Source organism: Macaca nemestrina, chromosome 8 (assembly GCF_043159975.1).
Source record: "Macaca nemestrina isolate mMacNem1 chromosome 8, mMacNem.hap1, whole genome shotgun sequence".
Lineage (NCBI taxonomy): Eukaryota > Metazoa > Chordata > Mammalia > Primates > Cercopithecidae > Macaca > Macaca nemestrina.
This window is the reverse complement of record NC_092132.1, coordinates 127,554,041-127,571,173: the sequence shown is the minus strand read 5'-3', so window position 1 is coordinate 127,571,173 and position 17,133 is coordinate 127,554,041. Positions and strand designations below refer to the sequence as shown.

General features: G+C 37.2%; 1 long non-coding RNA gene across 1 annotated transcript in view; it reads right to left on the bottom strand.

Moving 5' to 3' along the window:
• Nucleotides 1–986: 986 nt before the first annotated feature.
• The window catches only part of LOC105482025 (uncharacterized), a 65,644-nt gene continuing 49,497 nt past the window's right edge, over nucleotides 987–17,133 (bottom strand). Inside the window, exon 4 of the long non-coding RNA XR_987349.2 lies at nucleotides 987–1,199. This is a non-coding gene — a long non-coding RNA (uncharacterized lncRNA). The remainder of the gene's footprint in view (nucleotides 1,200–17,133) is intronic.

The following is a 17,133-nucleotide window of genomic DNA, read 5'->3' as shown; positions in this document are numbered from 1 at the left end:
TTCTTGCAGGGAAGTCCCTGGGGCACTGCTACGTGGATAGGTATTGCTACATGACAGCTACTTGGGGTGGCTCTGTCCTCAGCATTTTGAATCACATGCAAATGTGACCTTCATTTGCTGCCATCACGAACTGCCTCTGCTTTTTTCACATGCCAGTGTTCCCTACCCACTTTCAGATGTCACAGCTTCTACTTTACCCTGGAGTAAAATAAGCTTCCACACCAAAAACAAGTCTCCCTGCTGGCAACATATTTCCCTCTATACTCCAGATTCCAAAAGGAGAGTTTGCTACACTGGTCTCCAATCCCTGGGTATTGCTGCCTGGAGCTCACAGAATTACTCTCTTATGCTTTGGAGTTACTATGGCTATCAGGACAGTTTGAGTTGTCCCAAGCTTCCGGATGAATTATGAGAAATTGGCAGTGGGAGAAGTGGTATCAAAACTAGAGAAAGCAAGAAGTGTTGATGCCAGGCCAAATTCAAAAGGAAATAGTCATTCTCCTTTTGGGCCCATGAAAACTTAGGCTCATGCAAAGCATTCAGGGGAAGCCTTCTTTGATTGCATCACCCAACAGGTATTTACTGGGTGCTTATCTTTGGTCATTGCAGCATATACCCACTAAGAATACCCTCCCCTGCAGAAAGACTACCTGGAGCTAAATCAGCTAGAAAAGTAAGACGCATCTGTTTCAAAGGCAAAAGCAAAATTGATCTAAGACACTTCAGAATTTTCATGTTTATAGGAAGAAATGCAAATAGGTTCTAGTTCCAGTTTGTGAGGGAGCTTATCCCATGCTGCGCTGCAAACAGCATGTACTGTGGGGAGATACAGTGATGGCTGTTGACAGATGGACCATGGCTTTAGGTGTAGGGACATCTGGAATGGAATGTTCTTTGAAGTAGGAGAGATTCAGAGGTATCAAGTGAAAAAAACATCTCCTTTACTTTTAGATTGTATCCGACTCCAGTCAATGTATTCCAATTCATTTTTATGGCTGGTTGTTAATGGAAGGCTGGGCTTACATTACATGCATTCGGGATGAGTCTGGAGAAGGGAAGAACTGATCGCCAAAAACCATTGAGGAAAGCAGGCTGTATTCTGCATTTCTTCGGACTTATCTTTGTGGAGTTCGATTGGAACCATGGATGCCTTTCCTGGGGCTTTCAAATTCCTTGTTTCTGAGACATTCCACAGTTACCTAAAAGCAGAGGGATCTGAAGGTTAATCCAAAGAAGACAAGCTCCTCCATTGTCACCTTGTGTGAATTTGGGCAATATACTCCACAACTCTTCATCTTTGCAGGCACAGATGACACCATATTTCTTTATTTTTTTCAGTTAGCACTTGCTTAAGCCCCTACCTGCCAGTCTTTATTCTCTAATCCAAATCTTCCCAAACCCAAGCTTTAGAAATGGACATTGATGTCCATTTAATGTCCTCACACTGTGCCCACTCAATGGAGAGTAGTGGATGAAAGCACAGACTCTAATCAGAGTTCCTGGGATTGAGTGCTGACTCCACTATTTACTACCTATCTGAACTTGGACAAGTTTCTTAATGTCTCTGTGCCTCATTTTTCTCAGTGATGAGGTATAGATAATAAGAATAGGTCTTCATGATGATTAAATTAGTTTGTATACATGTCTTAGTCTGCTCTGGCTTCTATGACAAAATACTACAGACTGGATGGCTTAAACAACATACATTTGTTTCTTATAGTTCTGGAGGCTAGGAAGTCCAAGATCAGGGTACCAGCAGATTCATTCCTGTTAAGGACCTTCTTTCTGGCTTGCAGACATCTTGCTTCTTACTATGTTCTCACATAGCAAAAAGAAAGAGAGAACTACTGTCTGATTAGTGTCTGATAAGGACACTAATCCCACACAAGGGGCTCTGACCTCATCTACATCTAATTATCTCCCAAGGGCCCCATCTTTTAATAGCATCACATTGGAGGTTAGAATTTCAACATGCGAATTTGGTGGGAGGACACAAACATTCAGTCCCTGAAAACATGTAAATTGATTAGATTAGTGTTTGCATAGAAAAATGTTCAATAAATAGTGGTTCTTATTGTTTCCACCCCCCTTATTTCTCCCAGCCACACAGTGTCATGATGTCACTGTTGAGGGTCTGTGCTCTGCAGTCAGAAGCTGCCGACCTCTCTGTAGTGAGAGCTTATTGGTCCATCCCTGTGGTGGGAAGCCTCCAAGAAAACCTACAAGGATTTCTGCCTCTTAGCATTCATCCCCTTGTGTAGTTCCCTTTTCTTTAGTGTGGGATGGATGTAGTGACTCATTTCTAATTAACTGGAATATGGTGAGTGATAGCATGACACTTCTGAGATTAGGTTACAAAAAGATAGTGACTTCCATGCTGCTGTGCCGTGGCAAGGCCCACGAAGCAAGGTTCTAAGTGAGTCCTTCAGTCAACAGTCAACAAGGAATCGAGGCCTACTGAGATCCATGTGAATGAGCTTTGGAATACAGCTCCCTACCCCTCAATGGCACTTTAAGATGAGACCACAGCCCCAGCTGACATCTTGACTGCAACATCAGAGACTTTAAGCCAAGGGTACCTCGCTGACCCACAAATACCAACAGATAAAAAATGTCTCCAGACGTTAATTTTGGGGGTAATTTGCTAACCAGCAATAAATCACTAATATATATGTTGTCAAGGCTGTCTAAGAGCAGATGAGTGCCAAACTCAGCCAGAATGCTCCTACATGAACTTTTTTCAAGTTGATGCTCTCATGTTCAGTTACTTTCCAACAATACAAACAACGTAACGGGGTTTGGTCTGGAGGAGCTCCCAGTATCAGCATCATTGAATAAACCAATCCTTTTCTATGAAACCTCAGGTCTTTATCTTGAATACTACTCTTCAGCTTGACTCCCACTTTTCTCAATGCAATTTATTTTAGGGACTTCAATGTACCTCCTGTCTTTAGGTCTTGGTTGAACGGACCTTGATTTAACAAATCAGGACAACCTAAGTTCAGCTATTGAGAAATTCTGAGTGGTTTTAGTTATTTCCCTCCCACAAGGCCCAGTAATTTCGAGGATTGGCAACCAAAACTTAGTCACAAAACATTTTCTTATACTGAAATTCCAGCGCTTAGAAGAGCTACTCAGGTCTATAATAGTTCAAAAGACAGTGAAGTCCAACTTCTATTAACAAAAATAAAACCCATCCCACACAAACACACAATATATTGTACCTAATACATGTGAGGGGAAATGCTCCTCTTTAGTGGGAAATAAGGAAGAGTATTAAGAAAAGGCACAGCTGCTTTGGCCACATGACCACAGTTCAGATCATGTGAGGTCCCCATGTGTGTGGTTGTGAGAACCACTGCTTTGTGGAAGTCTAGAGGAATTGTTGAAGGGACTCTGTTGCTGTTGTTGTTTTGAACCAATCTGACAATCTTCAGCACCAGTCTGACAATCTTCAGCTTTGAGCTGAAATATTTTGTACATTTATGTTTAATGTAATTACTAGTGTAGATTTAAATTTCTTATCTTAGCATGTGCTTTCCATTTGCCCTACTGGTACTGTTTGTTTTTTGATTTTGCTTCTTTAAAATTTATTGAGAATTTTTTATTCCACTTATTTCCTCTATTAGTTTGGAATTTATGCACTGTTTTACTATCATTTTAGTAGTTACTTTAAAAATTCAGCACATATACTTGACCTATCAAAGTTTCTGATAATTGATCCTTTTACTCTCCTCTGAAACAACAAAAGGACCCTAGAACATTTTGTCTTCCTTTAATCCTCTCTTTGATTTTATGTTATTATTGTCATTTACTTCAGTTGCATACATAATATCCAAATTAGACATTGTTATTATTATTGTGACACTTTCAATGCTTATTCAGGTTTATCCTTTTATCTACCCCTTTTGTAATTTTTCTCTTCTTTCTATATCTCCAACCTTTATTTGAGATTACTTTATTTCTGCCTAAAGAATATCCTTCAGATTTCTTTTAGTATGGGTTTGCTGGGAGCAAATACTCTCATTTTTGTGTATCTGAAAATGTTTTTAGTTCATCTTCATCCTCAAAGGATATTTTCAGTTGAGTATCAAATTTTACATTGAGAGTAATTTTGTTTGAGTATTTTGAAGGTCATATTCTGCTGTGTCCTAATTTCTGATATTGCTGCTGAGAGGTAGGCTTTAGTCTGTCACTCCTTTGAACATAATCTGTCCTTTTACCTGTGACTGCTTTTAAGATTTTCTCTTAAGTTTATCTTAAGTTTTCTGCAATTATGCATTATGCACTATGATATACCTAGGTGTGAATTTCTCTTTTATTTATCCTACTTGGGATTTACTGGACTTCTTAAATCTATAGATTGATATCTTTTATTGGTTTTGAAAAATTATCAGGCATTATCTCTTCAATTATTGTCTGTATTATTTTCTCTTTTAACTTCTGGGATTTTAATCAACTATATGTTAGATCTTGCTACTGAATTTCCCACATCTTTTCTCTCTTCTTTGTTTTGTCACTCTATGCTTTTTTCTTGATAAAATTTTCTGACCTATGTGCTAGTTTACTAATTTTCTCTTCAGCTGTGTTTTCTCTGCTATTAAATATATTAACATAAATGAGTAAATTTCTAGGATAACCACAAAACCCATAGTAAAACAGTGTGTACATTTTAAACTAATTAAATCTTAATTTTTATTTATTTTTTTTTAGTTCTAGAATTTTCAGGAGGAGGGGGTGGCAGTTATTTTCAACTGTAAACTGTTATTTTATGTTGGAATACAAGAGGCAATAGGACAGTTGTTTGGAAGGTTTAGGACTAGGAAAAGTCTGGGAGATGGGAGGGAGTTTGGAAACTGTTATAGTTCTGACAATAGCAGGAAAGGGCAGGAAGGTGAGGTTTACATCCACCACTGCAGAGAGCAGAGCAGGATGCAGGAGCACTGTGGAGGGACTCCAAGTCTGGAGTGATTTACTCTTTCCTATATTCCCTGCTACCTGTTGGGCCTCACAGGTCTGGGACAGGCACTAAATAGAACTAAGAGTAGCAAAAATCCCACAGCTGAAATTAATTCCTAATCTCTAAGTAAGACAAGGAAGCTAAAATTCTTTGCCAGAAGACAACATAGACTGATGAAAGTTTTGTGGTAAAGCAAAATCATAATAAATAAAAGTAATATTTTAATGTTACTTTTTCTCTCTGCGTTCAGTATTTTGTATAATCCTTCAACTGTTCTACCTTCAGCACCTCTCACTATAAAAATATAATAGGGAGATGGAGGCCAATGACTACCAAGTTTCAATTTTGCAGGATAAATAAGCCTAGACCTCTAATGTACAGCATGATGACTAGAGTTTATAATATTTTATTGTACACTGGAAATGTGCACAGTTACCACACAAAAAAATATAACTATGTGAAATGATAGTTATGTTAATTTGCTTGAATGTAGTAATCATTTCAGTATGTATATGTGTATCAAAACATCATGTTGCTCAATAAATATATAGGATAAATGAATAAAAAATACAATAGAAGCATCTTCCTGGAATTAAATTTTAAAAAAGAAGAAAGGAAGATTATATTTAAACCTAGAATGATAAATGAGAATTAAATACACAACTTTTAAGTTTTCTTTATCAATACGAACTGTGTAACCAATTTTGTTTTTGCAATTTTAGGCACTTTGTAATTTTATAACCTGCCTAAATGTTTGCAGGGCCTTCCTGCTGAGAAAACAACAGGCATTTAATCCATGTGATTTCTTTCTCCTGTTCACTGCTAACACATTTCAAAAATTCATATCCTAAAAAAAAGCATTACATTAAAGAAATGCAAATATGGCTCAATTAATATATCTTCCAGGACTAAAGCATTTTTGGAGGTATTTGCTTTGTTAAAAATGACAATGAACCTTCTTTTTAATCTGGTAGAACCCAAGAGGTCAAAGGTGAAAGCAGTTCCAGTGTTGGAAGGATGTGGGGACTGTATTGGTTTTTTCATTGCCAAATTGAGGGTAGGAGCAGTATCGGAGGTGGGATTGGCATAAGGGTGAGCGACTGAAGCTCCTGTCAGTCCATAGTGGTGGCAGGGACAATTGTAGTGATGGTGTCCAAGGCCCAACAGATGGCCCAGAGGAGGTGGAGTTGGTGGCTCTGGAGTGGTAGCTGTATTGACTTAGCTGCAGACCATCTGTGGGCAGGACAGAATCCAGGAATCAGAATGTGGTTGCAGAGTTGTACCTAGGAGTCAGGAAACTTTATCTCTCCTTTAAATTCTGTCACTGTTCTCACTGCTATGTAGAAATACCTGAGACTGGGTAATTTGTAAAGAAGAGATTTAATTGACTCACAGTTCCACATGGCTGGTAAGGCCTCAGGAAACTTACAATCATGGTGGAAGGCACCTCTTCACAGGGTGGCAGGAGAGAGATTGAGTGCAGCAGGGGAAATGCTAGATGCTTATAAAACCATCAGCTCTTGTGAGAACGCACTCACTCTCAGGAGAACAGTAAGGGGGAAACCACCCCCATGACTCAATTACCTCCCACTAGAACATGTGAGGATTATGGGGATTACAATTCAAGATGAGATTTGGGTGGGGACACAGCCAAACCATATCAGTCACCAACCAGTTATGTAGTCTCAGGTAACTTTCCAGTCACTTGAGGCAGCAGCTTCTACATCTCTAAAGGGAGGGTATTGGAATCAATGTTCTCCCATGTCCTTCCCAGCTCAAAAAGTCTCTATTATCATTGGATTCTCACACCTTATATTGTTTCTATGGTTGGAAAATTAAAAATTTTTATAATGAAAATATTTAAGAATTAAAAAGTATTTTAAAATATTTTAAATAATTTTAAATAAATATTTTAAGAAATATTTTAATACTTAATTTTGAATAAAATATTCAAATTTTAATTTTAGTAAGAACTTTAATAATGAAAAATTGTAAGCACAGAGAAAAATAGGCAAAATCTTATAATCCTCTGAATAATCCTCTATATTCAATAACTATTAGCATTTTGCTATGTTTGCTTTATCTTTTTTTTGCTTAATTTTTGAAAATTATGAATATCTTGACATTCTTCATGCAGAATACTTCAGAATATCTCTCTAAAAATAAGGACATTTGCCTGCATAACCATAATATTATTTTTACAGCTAACAAAAATAATAATTCTTCGACATTTCTAATACCCAGCCTGTAGTCAAATTTCCCCAGTTGTATCCCAAATATTTTCTACCTTTGGTTTGTTTGAACTTGCTAAGGTCCACACATTTTACGTTGTCATTATGCATTAAAATTCTCTTTTAATAAATATCAATCTCCACCTTTTTAATGTGACATTAACTTATTGAAGAAAATAAAATTTTGATGCCAAATAAACTATTAGCCTGCATCTTCTTTAGCGGAAGTACAATATTATGATGCATTGGATTGGTTTATAAGCACCATCTAACTTAAAACCCCTTTCCAATAACCCTGTTCCCACTAAGAAACAAAACACAACAAAACTGACATCTTTGGCTCAGACAACTGTGGCTCAAAGCAGCAAGCTTCTGTCCCCAGACTCTGGGGTCACAATTTATCAAGGAGTCCGGCCGGGGTGCTGGGTCAGTGGTTGATAACTGCACAAGGAGGCAGAAAGAAAATGCTTTCCTTGCTGAATGGGGAGAAATTTAATGGAGGACATGAAATCTGCGATATCATTCATAACCAGTTTCTATTTTATTAGATACACGTTTTGAGTTTCTTCAGTCCTAGGGGAATTTTCAAAAACAGCCAGCCACCTTTTTCCATTACAAAAGCTATAATTTTTAATATGTTTCTTGAGGCTATTCTAACCAAAGATTATGATGTTTTTTATTTTATTGTACACAAGTAAGATGAGCTTTTGGGGGGAACTTTAAACTTTGATCAAACAATTTGGAGTGAAGCTGCTTATTATACAGGATTCTCACTAGTGGTATCTTTTTAAAAAAATAATTTCAAGTTTTATTTTAGATTCAGGGGTACATTTGCAGGTTTGTTACATGGGTATATTGTGTGATGCTGAGGTCTGGGATAAGAATGATCCCATCCTAGAGCCAAGGAGTTTGAGGCTATAGTGAGCTATGATCATGCCACTGCACTCCCTTTTCTCCATGTCCCATGTCCTCACCAGTATTTTTTTTTTTTACCTTTATGATAATAGCCAGTCTAACTGTGATGAGATAATATCTCATTGTGTCTTTGTTTACATTTTCCTGATGATTAGTGATGTTGAGCATTTAAAAAATACTTTTGTTAGCCATTTGTGTATCTTCTTTTGAGACATCTCTGTTCAGATCATTTGCCCATTTTAAAATCAGATTGTTTATTTTTTTGCTATTGAGATGTTTGAGTTCCTTATACATTCTGGTTTTTAATCCCCTATTGGATGAATTGGTTTGCAAATGTTTTCTCCCATTCTGTAGGTTGTCTTTTCACTTTGTTGATTGTTTCCTTTGCTGTCCAGAAGCTTTTTAGTTTTATATAATTCCATTTGTTTATTGCAGCCCTATTCATAATAGCCAAGATATGGAATTAACCTAATTGTCCATCAACAGATGAATGGATTAAGAAAATGTGGTATATATACACAGTGGAATACTATTCAGCCATGAAAAATAATAAATAATGACATTGTATAAAAATAAGTATAAAATATTATAAAATAATAAATAGTGTCATTTTCTGCAACATGGATGAGCATGGAGGACATTTTGTTAAGTGAAATAAGTCACCAACAGAAATTTAAACACCATGTTATTACTTATATATGGAAGCCAAATAAGTGTATCTAATAGAACTAAAGTGTAAAACAGAGGTTACTAGAGGATGGGAAGAGTAGGGAGAAAGGAAGAATAGGGAGAGATTTATCAAAGCGAGTGTCCCCAGTCCCTGGGCCATGAATCAGTACTGGTCCATGGCCTCTTAGGAACCAGGCTGCACTGAAGGTGAGTGGCAAGTGAGCAAGTGATGGCTTCATCTGTATTTACAGCTGCTCCTCATCATTCCCATTACTGTCTGAGCTCCCCCTCCTGTCAGATCACTGGCAACACTGGATTGTCATAGGAGTGCAAACCCTATTGTGAACTGCACATGTGAGGGATCTACATTGCATGCTCCTGATGAGAATCTAATTCCTGATGATCTGTCACTGTCTCCCATCACCCCCAGATGGGACCATCTGGTTGTGGGAAAACAAGCTCAGGGCTTCCACTGATTCTACATTACGATAAGTTGTGTAATTATTTCATTATGTATCACAATAAAATAATAGAAATAAAGTGCACAATAAATGTAATGTGCTTTAGTCATCCTGAAACCATCCTTCTCCATGGTCCATGGAAAAATTGTCTTCCATAAAACTGGCCCCTGGTGCCTAAAAGGTTGGGGACTGCTGTATTAAAGGCTACAAAATTACAGCTAGAGAGGAGGAATAAGTCTTAGTGTTCCATAGTACTGTAGGATCACTATAGTTAACAATGTATTATATATTTTCAAATAGCTAGAAGGAGGATATTGAATGTTCCCAACACAAAGAAATGATAAATGTTTGAGATGATGGATATGCTAATTACCATGACCTTATCACTTACATTGTATGTATGGAAACATCACTACGTACTCCATAAATACATACAACTATTGTGTATCAATTTTAAAAATAAATAGTTTCTAAGAAAACGAATTTGAAGGTAATCCAATGGTTTAGTGGTTTCAGCAAATTTAAGTCTCTAGCTTGGCTTGTTATTTCAGTAGTGTATTCTGTCACTTAGTTCTAGACATTATGCCAACTCAAAGGGATGGGTTGATCTTCAGTAGAGTCCTTCAGAGTCTCATATTATACATTTTATTGTGCCAAGTCAGGTCTAACAATAATATTGAACTGCTTTTCATAAAGAAAACAATAAGATTTAGTGAAGGTAAGGATCTATTCTATTCATCATTGTTGAAACCAAGTCCTATGGCATTTGGTTCTTGTAAATAAAAGAGAAGAACCCCAGGAGGCGCATGTTTGTAATACCCCACTTTGATGAAGTTTTTCTCGATGAAATGTTTTGTCTATATTCTGTATACATAAAAAGGGTTACTACTCATATGAGCTGAGCCACAGTGGAAAGTTTCCTGCAAAGTCAGTGAAAGATAACATGTGGATTACTGGGAGGATGTGAAAATGCAAGCAAAGTTCCCTGTGATGGAAGGAGGAAGCATTAAGTGCTAAAGTTCAACACAAAAAACAAAAATAAAACATAGGCAACACTAAACCATGAGAATTCCTTAAAGTGCCCATAAAAATAAGTACAAAAGTATACATAGTTTGGGGCTTTAACCCAGTACAGTAATACATACTGTATGTATTAATATAGTGTATATACAAAATCTACAAAATGTAACTTTATGGTATTATAAATTATACCATTTAAAACTGTTATTTTCCTTTCTCTTTAAAAAGTGCCAAGTATATCTCAATACATTTATATATATGTGATATTGACGGCTAGATATTGAGATATTCTTTATTATGCTAATTAAGACTACTTAGATGCTTCTTTAAAGTTTGCAAGGACAGATGTTGAATATTGACTAATATCTTTTTTTGGCTTCTAATGGGACCTCCATATGACTGTTCTCTTTTGCCTTATTAATGTGATTTCTATCAGTTGATCTCTTAATATTAAGTCAGCCTTCTTTTCTTCAGATGAGGCTTCCTTGATATGGTCTATTATTGTTTTGAATAATTGCTGAATTTCATTGTATTTTCTGTAGTCTTTCTAGTACTATCATTTTCAGGCTTGGATATCAGAGTAAAACAAATTGGGAAGCTTTCTTTCCTTTGTTATGCTCTGGAGCAGTTTAGACCATTTGGGAATAATTTATTCTTTGAAATTTTGGAATAACACATTTAATAGCTTTAGTAGCATCCCACAAATGTTGATATATATAGTGTTTTCATTGTCATAATCTGAATAGTTCTTTAACAATGGTATTGATCTCCTCTTTGATCCCAGAATTATTCAGAACATTGTCCAGGAGTTTGAGAATATTTTTGTTTGTGTTTTTTGTTTTTTTGTTATAAGTTTAATTTTATTGCACTGCAATCAATACTGCGGTCTGTACAATTTCTACTTTCTATATTTAATTTGTTTTTGTTATGGCTATTAAGACTATTTTTGTAAGCTTGAAAAGGAAGATATTTTTATGCTTGTAAAGTGTTATCTATGTAATAACTCTCATTAAGGATATTGTTCAAATGCTCTATATTTTGGATGTTAGTCTGCCTTAGACTGAGGATGCATATTTGAAGTTATTCCACTACTATTTCATTTGTGTTGATTTCTATTTGTATTTCTAGCAGGTTTTTCTTTATGTATTTTGGGCCAATGCTATGTGGCAGAGAAAAGTTTGTGATAGTTGTGTTTTAATTTTGTATTATATATTTTGACATTATTAAATGACTTTTTCCTATATAATATTTTCAATTTTGTGTTTCTTTTCATTTAGTTTGTTTACTAATATTAGTGTTTTTGTGTGTTTTTCATTTTTTCTTTAACTTTTCCTATACGAATTTGAGTTATTATCTTTTATTCTGCAATAATTTAGAAGTTATATAATATTTAATTCTACTATTGCTTACCTGTAAGTTTTAAAAATTGTATTTGAATCTATTTTTCCTAAACTCAAAGGAAACTTTAAGCAATATTATTGTTTTCCCAACACACAAACCATGAGATAAGACATTTTCGTATTTTATTTTTGTCACTACTGTCCCTACTCTTCTCCATTCTACTTCCTAAATTGTATTTACGGATGTTTAGACCCATATTATTACCTTTGTGTTATGAATCATCTCTCTTAAAATGTTTTGTATTTGTACTCATATTATTGAACTCAATCTGTATGAGATAGAGTTTTCTGCCTTACTATAGCTTTTTATACTACTTTATTCCCATTTACGAATTTAATGTAGTCTAGTTCATGCAGGATAATTCTGAGTAATTTTTTCTGGTTTCGTCTGTGGATGATATACTTTCTAATCTCTTGTAGATCTGAGAGTGTCTTTCTGTTATTCTTATGCGCACATTTAAATGGAGTGCAGGATTGTGGAGCCACAATATTTTACCTCAAAACTAGATGTTGCTCCGTTGTCTTACAGTGTCTAGTGCTGCAAGGAAGTTCGGTATCCTCCTGATTTTCATTCTTTTGGGGGTGATTGCTTTTCCATCCGGATACAGTTTTCCTTTTTTTTTTTTTTTTTTTTGAGACAGAGTCTCACTGGACGCCCAGGCTGGAGTGCAATGGTGCGATCTCAGCTCACTGCAGTCTCTGTCTCCCAGGTTCAAGCGATTCTCCTGCCTCAGCTTCCCAAGTAGCTGAGATTACAGGTGCCCACCATCACACCCGGCTAATTTTTTTGTATTTTTAGTAGAGACAGGGTCTCATCATGTTGGCCAGGCTAGGCTCGAGCTCCTGACCTCAAATGATCCACCCACCTCGGCCTCCCAAAGTTCTGGGATTACAGGCATGAGCCACAGCATCCGGCTATCATCCAGATGGCTGTTGGACATTTTATTTGGCCTCACATTTTTTAAATATTTGCCACGATATCTTTGACCTTGACCTTGTAGATTTTCTTCTACGGTTTTAAAAAACATTAGTACTATTGTTCTATTCTGTCCTTGACCTTTGGGATTACAATTAAATATATTTTGTGTATTCTTGTTTTTCCTGCCACAGAGTATATCATGTTCATTTTTCTTGTTTCTTCTGTGTACTTAGAGAAGTAGCCTGTCTTCTACTTCACTGATTTAGATCTATAGTATCTAATCAATATTCAACATCACATTGCACCTTTTAATTCAAAAATTGTAGTTTTCATCACAATTTTCTTCCTGGTCTCAAACAGTTTATTTTTTTAATGAATACATGCTCTAATCTCATACCTGTAGTGCCCTTTTGAAACTGAGAACAAAGACTATGCAATTTCTTTAAAATGCCAGTTTCTGATAACAACTGAAGATTTCAGAAGATGACATTTGTTCCCCTTGATACGAAATACAGTGGTTTCAATGGCTTTCTGCTTAGTCCTCCCAAGGGAGGGAGGTCCAGGTTTACCCAGTGGTGGCTTATAGAGCTAAGATTTGATGAGTTTTGTGTGTGCATTCTTTATTTAAGAATGGGTAGCTCTTGTCTCTTTTAGAGCCTTTCAGTCTAGTTGGAGGAAGACAGGGCAGCTGGGCTTTTCTGTGGTTTACTTTATTACAGTCCTGGGTGGCCTCTCTTCTAGCCCCGCTTCAATACTGGTCAACTCTGGGAGTCTGAACCAGAGATGAAGATCTCAGCAGGGAGCGAATCCCCAAGTAGGCAGCTTGCTGCTGTGCTTCTTCTGGGTGGCTGCAGCCTAGGGAACCTCCAGCAGATGCTGGTAAGGTGGAAATGTCACTGCTCACTCCCAGCTCCCCGCAGGTGACACCAGGATGTTCAGCACTCATCCTTTCTCCTCTGCATTACAGGATCTGAATGCAGTTTTCCTGGATTCTCTTCCACTTACTTTCTGGGCAAACAGGAGAGTGGTAGATCATTCTTCCTTTTCATTAAGTCCCATCTCACTTCACTGTTTCTAAATGACATCGTGAATACTCTAGTGCTTCTGGAACACTTGTCTGTTCATAATCTTTCCCTGAACTCCAGCACCTGCTATTGACTTTTTTCTTCTTTGTGTAGTCTCGATAGCCATTTAAACAGGAACTGGGGAGGAGCAATTTGATGTTTGTACACATATCATCCTCTTGGCTGGTCTTCATATCATTTCTGAATGCTTTCTGTGACTCTCATGCATATCTCTAACTAGACAGCACAGAGCTGGCCTAAGTTTTATATTGTTTTCTGCTGTCTGCAAGAGGCTCACTTTTTTCAACTTTTATTTTAGATCCAAGGAGTAAAAGTGCAGGTTTGTTACCTGGGTTTATTGAGTGATGCTGAGGTTTTGGGTATGAATAATCCTGTCACCCGGATAGTGACATAGTACCCAATAGGTAGTTTTTTAACCTTGCTCCTTCCCCATCTTCTCACCTCTGGTAGTCCCTAGTGTCCATTTTTTCTGTCTTTAGGTCCACGTGTACCTAATGTTTAGCTTCCACTTATTAGTGAGAACATGTGGTATTTGGTTTTCTGTTTCTGTGTTAATTCGCTTAGGATAATGCCTTTCAGCTGCATCCATGTTTCTGCAAAGAATATAATTTCATTATATTTTATGGCCACATAGTTTTCCATGGTGTATCTGTACCATATCGTCTTTATACAATCCACCGTTGATGGGCATCTAGGTCTTCGCTATTGTGAATAGTGTTGCATGAACATGTGAGTGCTTGTGTCTTTTTGATAGAACAATTTATTTTCCTTTGGGTATATACCCAGTAATGGGATTGCTAGATCAATTAGAAGTTCTCTTCCTAGTTCTTTGAGAAATCTCCAAATGGCTTTCCACTGTGGTTGAACTAATTTACATTCCCACCAACAGGGTATATGTTCCTTTTTCTCTGCAGTCTTGCCAACATGTGTTTTTTTGACTTGTTAGTAATAGTCATTCTAACCGGTGTGAGATGGTATCTCATTGTGGTTTTGATTTGCATCCCTCTGATGATTAGTGATGCTGAGCATTTTTTCATATGTTTCACAGTCACTTGTATGTCTTCTTTTGAGAAATGTCTGTTTATGTTCTTTGCTCACATCACTATTTCTAAATGGTATTGTGAATGCTTTAATGCTTCTGAGTGAGTGTGAGTGTGTATGTGTGTTTCTGTGTGTGTGAATGTGACCTTTCCTTGAACTGAAGCATTGATAGTGATATTTTCTTTTTTTCATAGTCTTTATAGTCATCGAAGTAGAAATTGGAGAGGAGTGATTTGATGTTTGTACACACATCATCCTCTTGGTTGGTCTTCACATTGCTTCTGAACGCTTTCTGAGTTTCATGTATGTCTCTAAGTAGACAGCAGAGAGCTGGCCTTAGGTTTTCTTATATTTTTCACAGCCCAATCAATGCTTTGCATATCATTTACATTTTATAAACACTGGAGGAATTGAATTCTAATGAAATCTCCCCGACTTCCCCACCCCTAAATCCAGGCTTTAAATTTCAATATTTTTGCTGATTGGGATTCTTCTAAAATAAGAATTGAGCCTCTAGTTCTCTTTTTCGGTTTTAGGAATAAAAAGGTAATATTAGAGCACCAGATAAGATAAATTTTCTGTAATTTATTTAATAAAATAATTGGGTTAATATACCTGGGTCTGTAGCATTACAAGTGAAATCCATGCTTCATTGCTTTCACACTGAGTGAATTACACAGGGAAGCCGATAGACTGAAAATGAGAATAATAGTCTCTCTTTCCCTAGCTTCTCGTGCTGTCCCTGCCTTCATATTCAGTTTGTGCCCAAAGAACAAGGCAACAGGAGAACACTGTTTAAGTATCTTCTGAAATGTTCACACAGATATGGTCCTGATAGCTGTCACAAAAGTCAAAACTAAGCCTCTGAATTAGTTGAATAAGTCATCTGTGAAGGCTGTGTCTGAGAATGTTGGCCTACTAAACATGGCTAGCCACAGGAAAGACATCAATTATAGACAATAAAACTGGAAAATTATACAATTATTTCTTATTTCCCTCCTAGTGATGGATACCCCACCTGACCATGGAGGTGAGCAGTTTGACTCTCGTTTTGTCAAGAGGCAGTGCTGTGGGAGTCAGTTTGGGCTGCCATAACAACACACCACAGCCTGAGTGGCATCCGCAATATTTATCTATCACAGTCCTGAAGGCTGGGAAGTTCAAGATCAAGGTTACAGTAAGATTTGGTTCTTAGTGAGGCCTCTTTTCCTGGCTTATAGATTACACCATCTCACTGTGTTCTCACATGACAGAGAGAGAGAGAGAATGCATACTCTCTGGTGTTTCTTCTTATTAAATACTGCATTGGTTTTATCATTGTATCAGGGTCGCATCCTTCAACCTCATCTAAACTTAACTACCTCTGTATAAGCCCCATTTTCCAAATACAGTCACATTGTGGGTTGGGGCTGCAACATACAAATTTTGGGAGGACACTATTCAATCGTAGCAGGTGGACTGGATAATATGGGTGTATGTGGAGAGATTTGGACCAGGAATTGGAAAACTTCTTTTCTTTCCTGGTTGCTATATGAATTCAATAAGTCATTTTACTATTTGAGTCTCATTGATCTCATCTGGAGGATATTCATGTGACAATCGTAAGGCTTCTGCCAGCTGGGCCCTCCAGGGTCATGCTAACATTGCACGCAGTCTAGTCTTTCCAGTGAGTTCAGCAGCCTAGCCTCCCTTATGCACGCTGTGTTTGGCCAGACATTATTCCTTTCTCTATAACATCACAGTGCCCAGAGAGCCCTTCTCTTAGCAGGTTGCCAAATGCGGGAGGCCTTTCAGAATACCTCCATCCATCCATCCATCCATCCATTTACTCTATAGTTTTCTCTTTTGCTTTGTTCGAGGTGCTGCTTTAGGTGCTGGGGATATCTGTGCTCTGATAAATTCCATGCTTTAGTGGATTTGCATGGATAGGAGGGATAATAGCAAACAAACAAATATATAGTATGTCAGATGGTCCATGAGTGCTATGGAGAAAAATAAAGTAGGGAGAGAGAGTGAAATGTCCTGGACTGGATGGAAGGATGGAAGGCTGTTATTTTATATCTGATGGTCAGAAAAAATCTCCATGCAGATATGCAGAGGATGTGAGCTAGCCCAGCATGTATGGGATGCAGAGGGCCTAGGTGGGCAGGGCAGTAAGCACCTGCAGTGTGTGTGGTGTGGCTGGGGAAGAGTGAGCAAGGAGAGCAGTGAAAGGAAATAAGATGAGTAAAGCAGAGTCCCTGAGCTGGCCAGGCTTTGTTGAGACTCCAGAGACTTGGGTAGCCTTTTCTATTTTGACCAGAATTTATACTGTTCTTTGCAGGAGGATGGTTTGTTAGGATCTTACTCCTCTATACCAGAAACAAAATTCTCTAGATTGATATTTTTAAAATGTAAATTGAATCATGTTAGTCACTTGCTTAAACCACTTC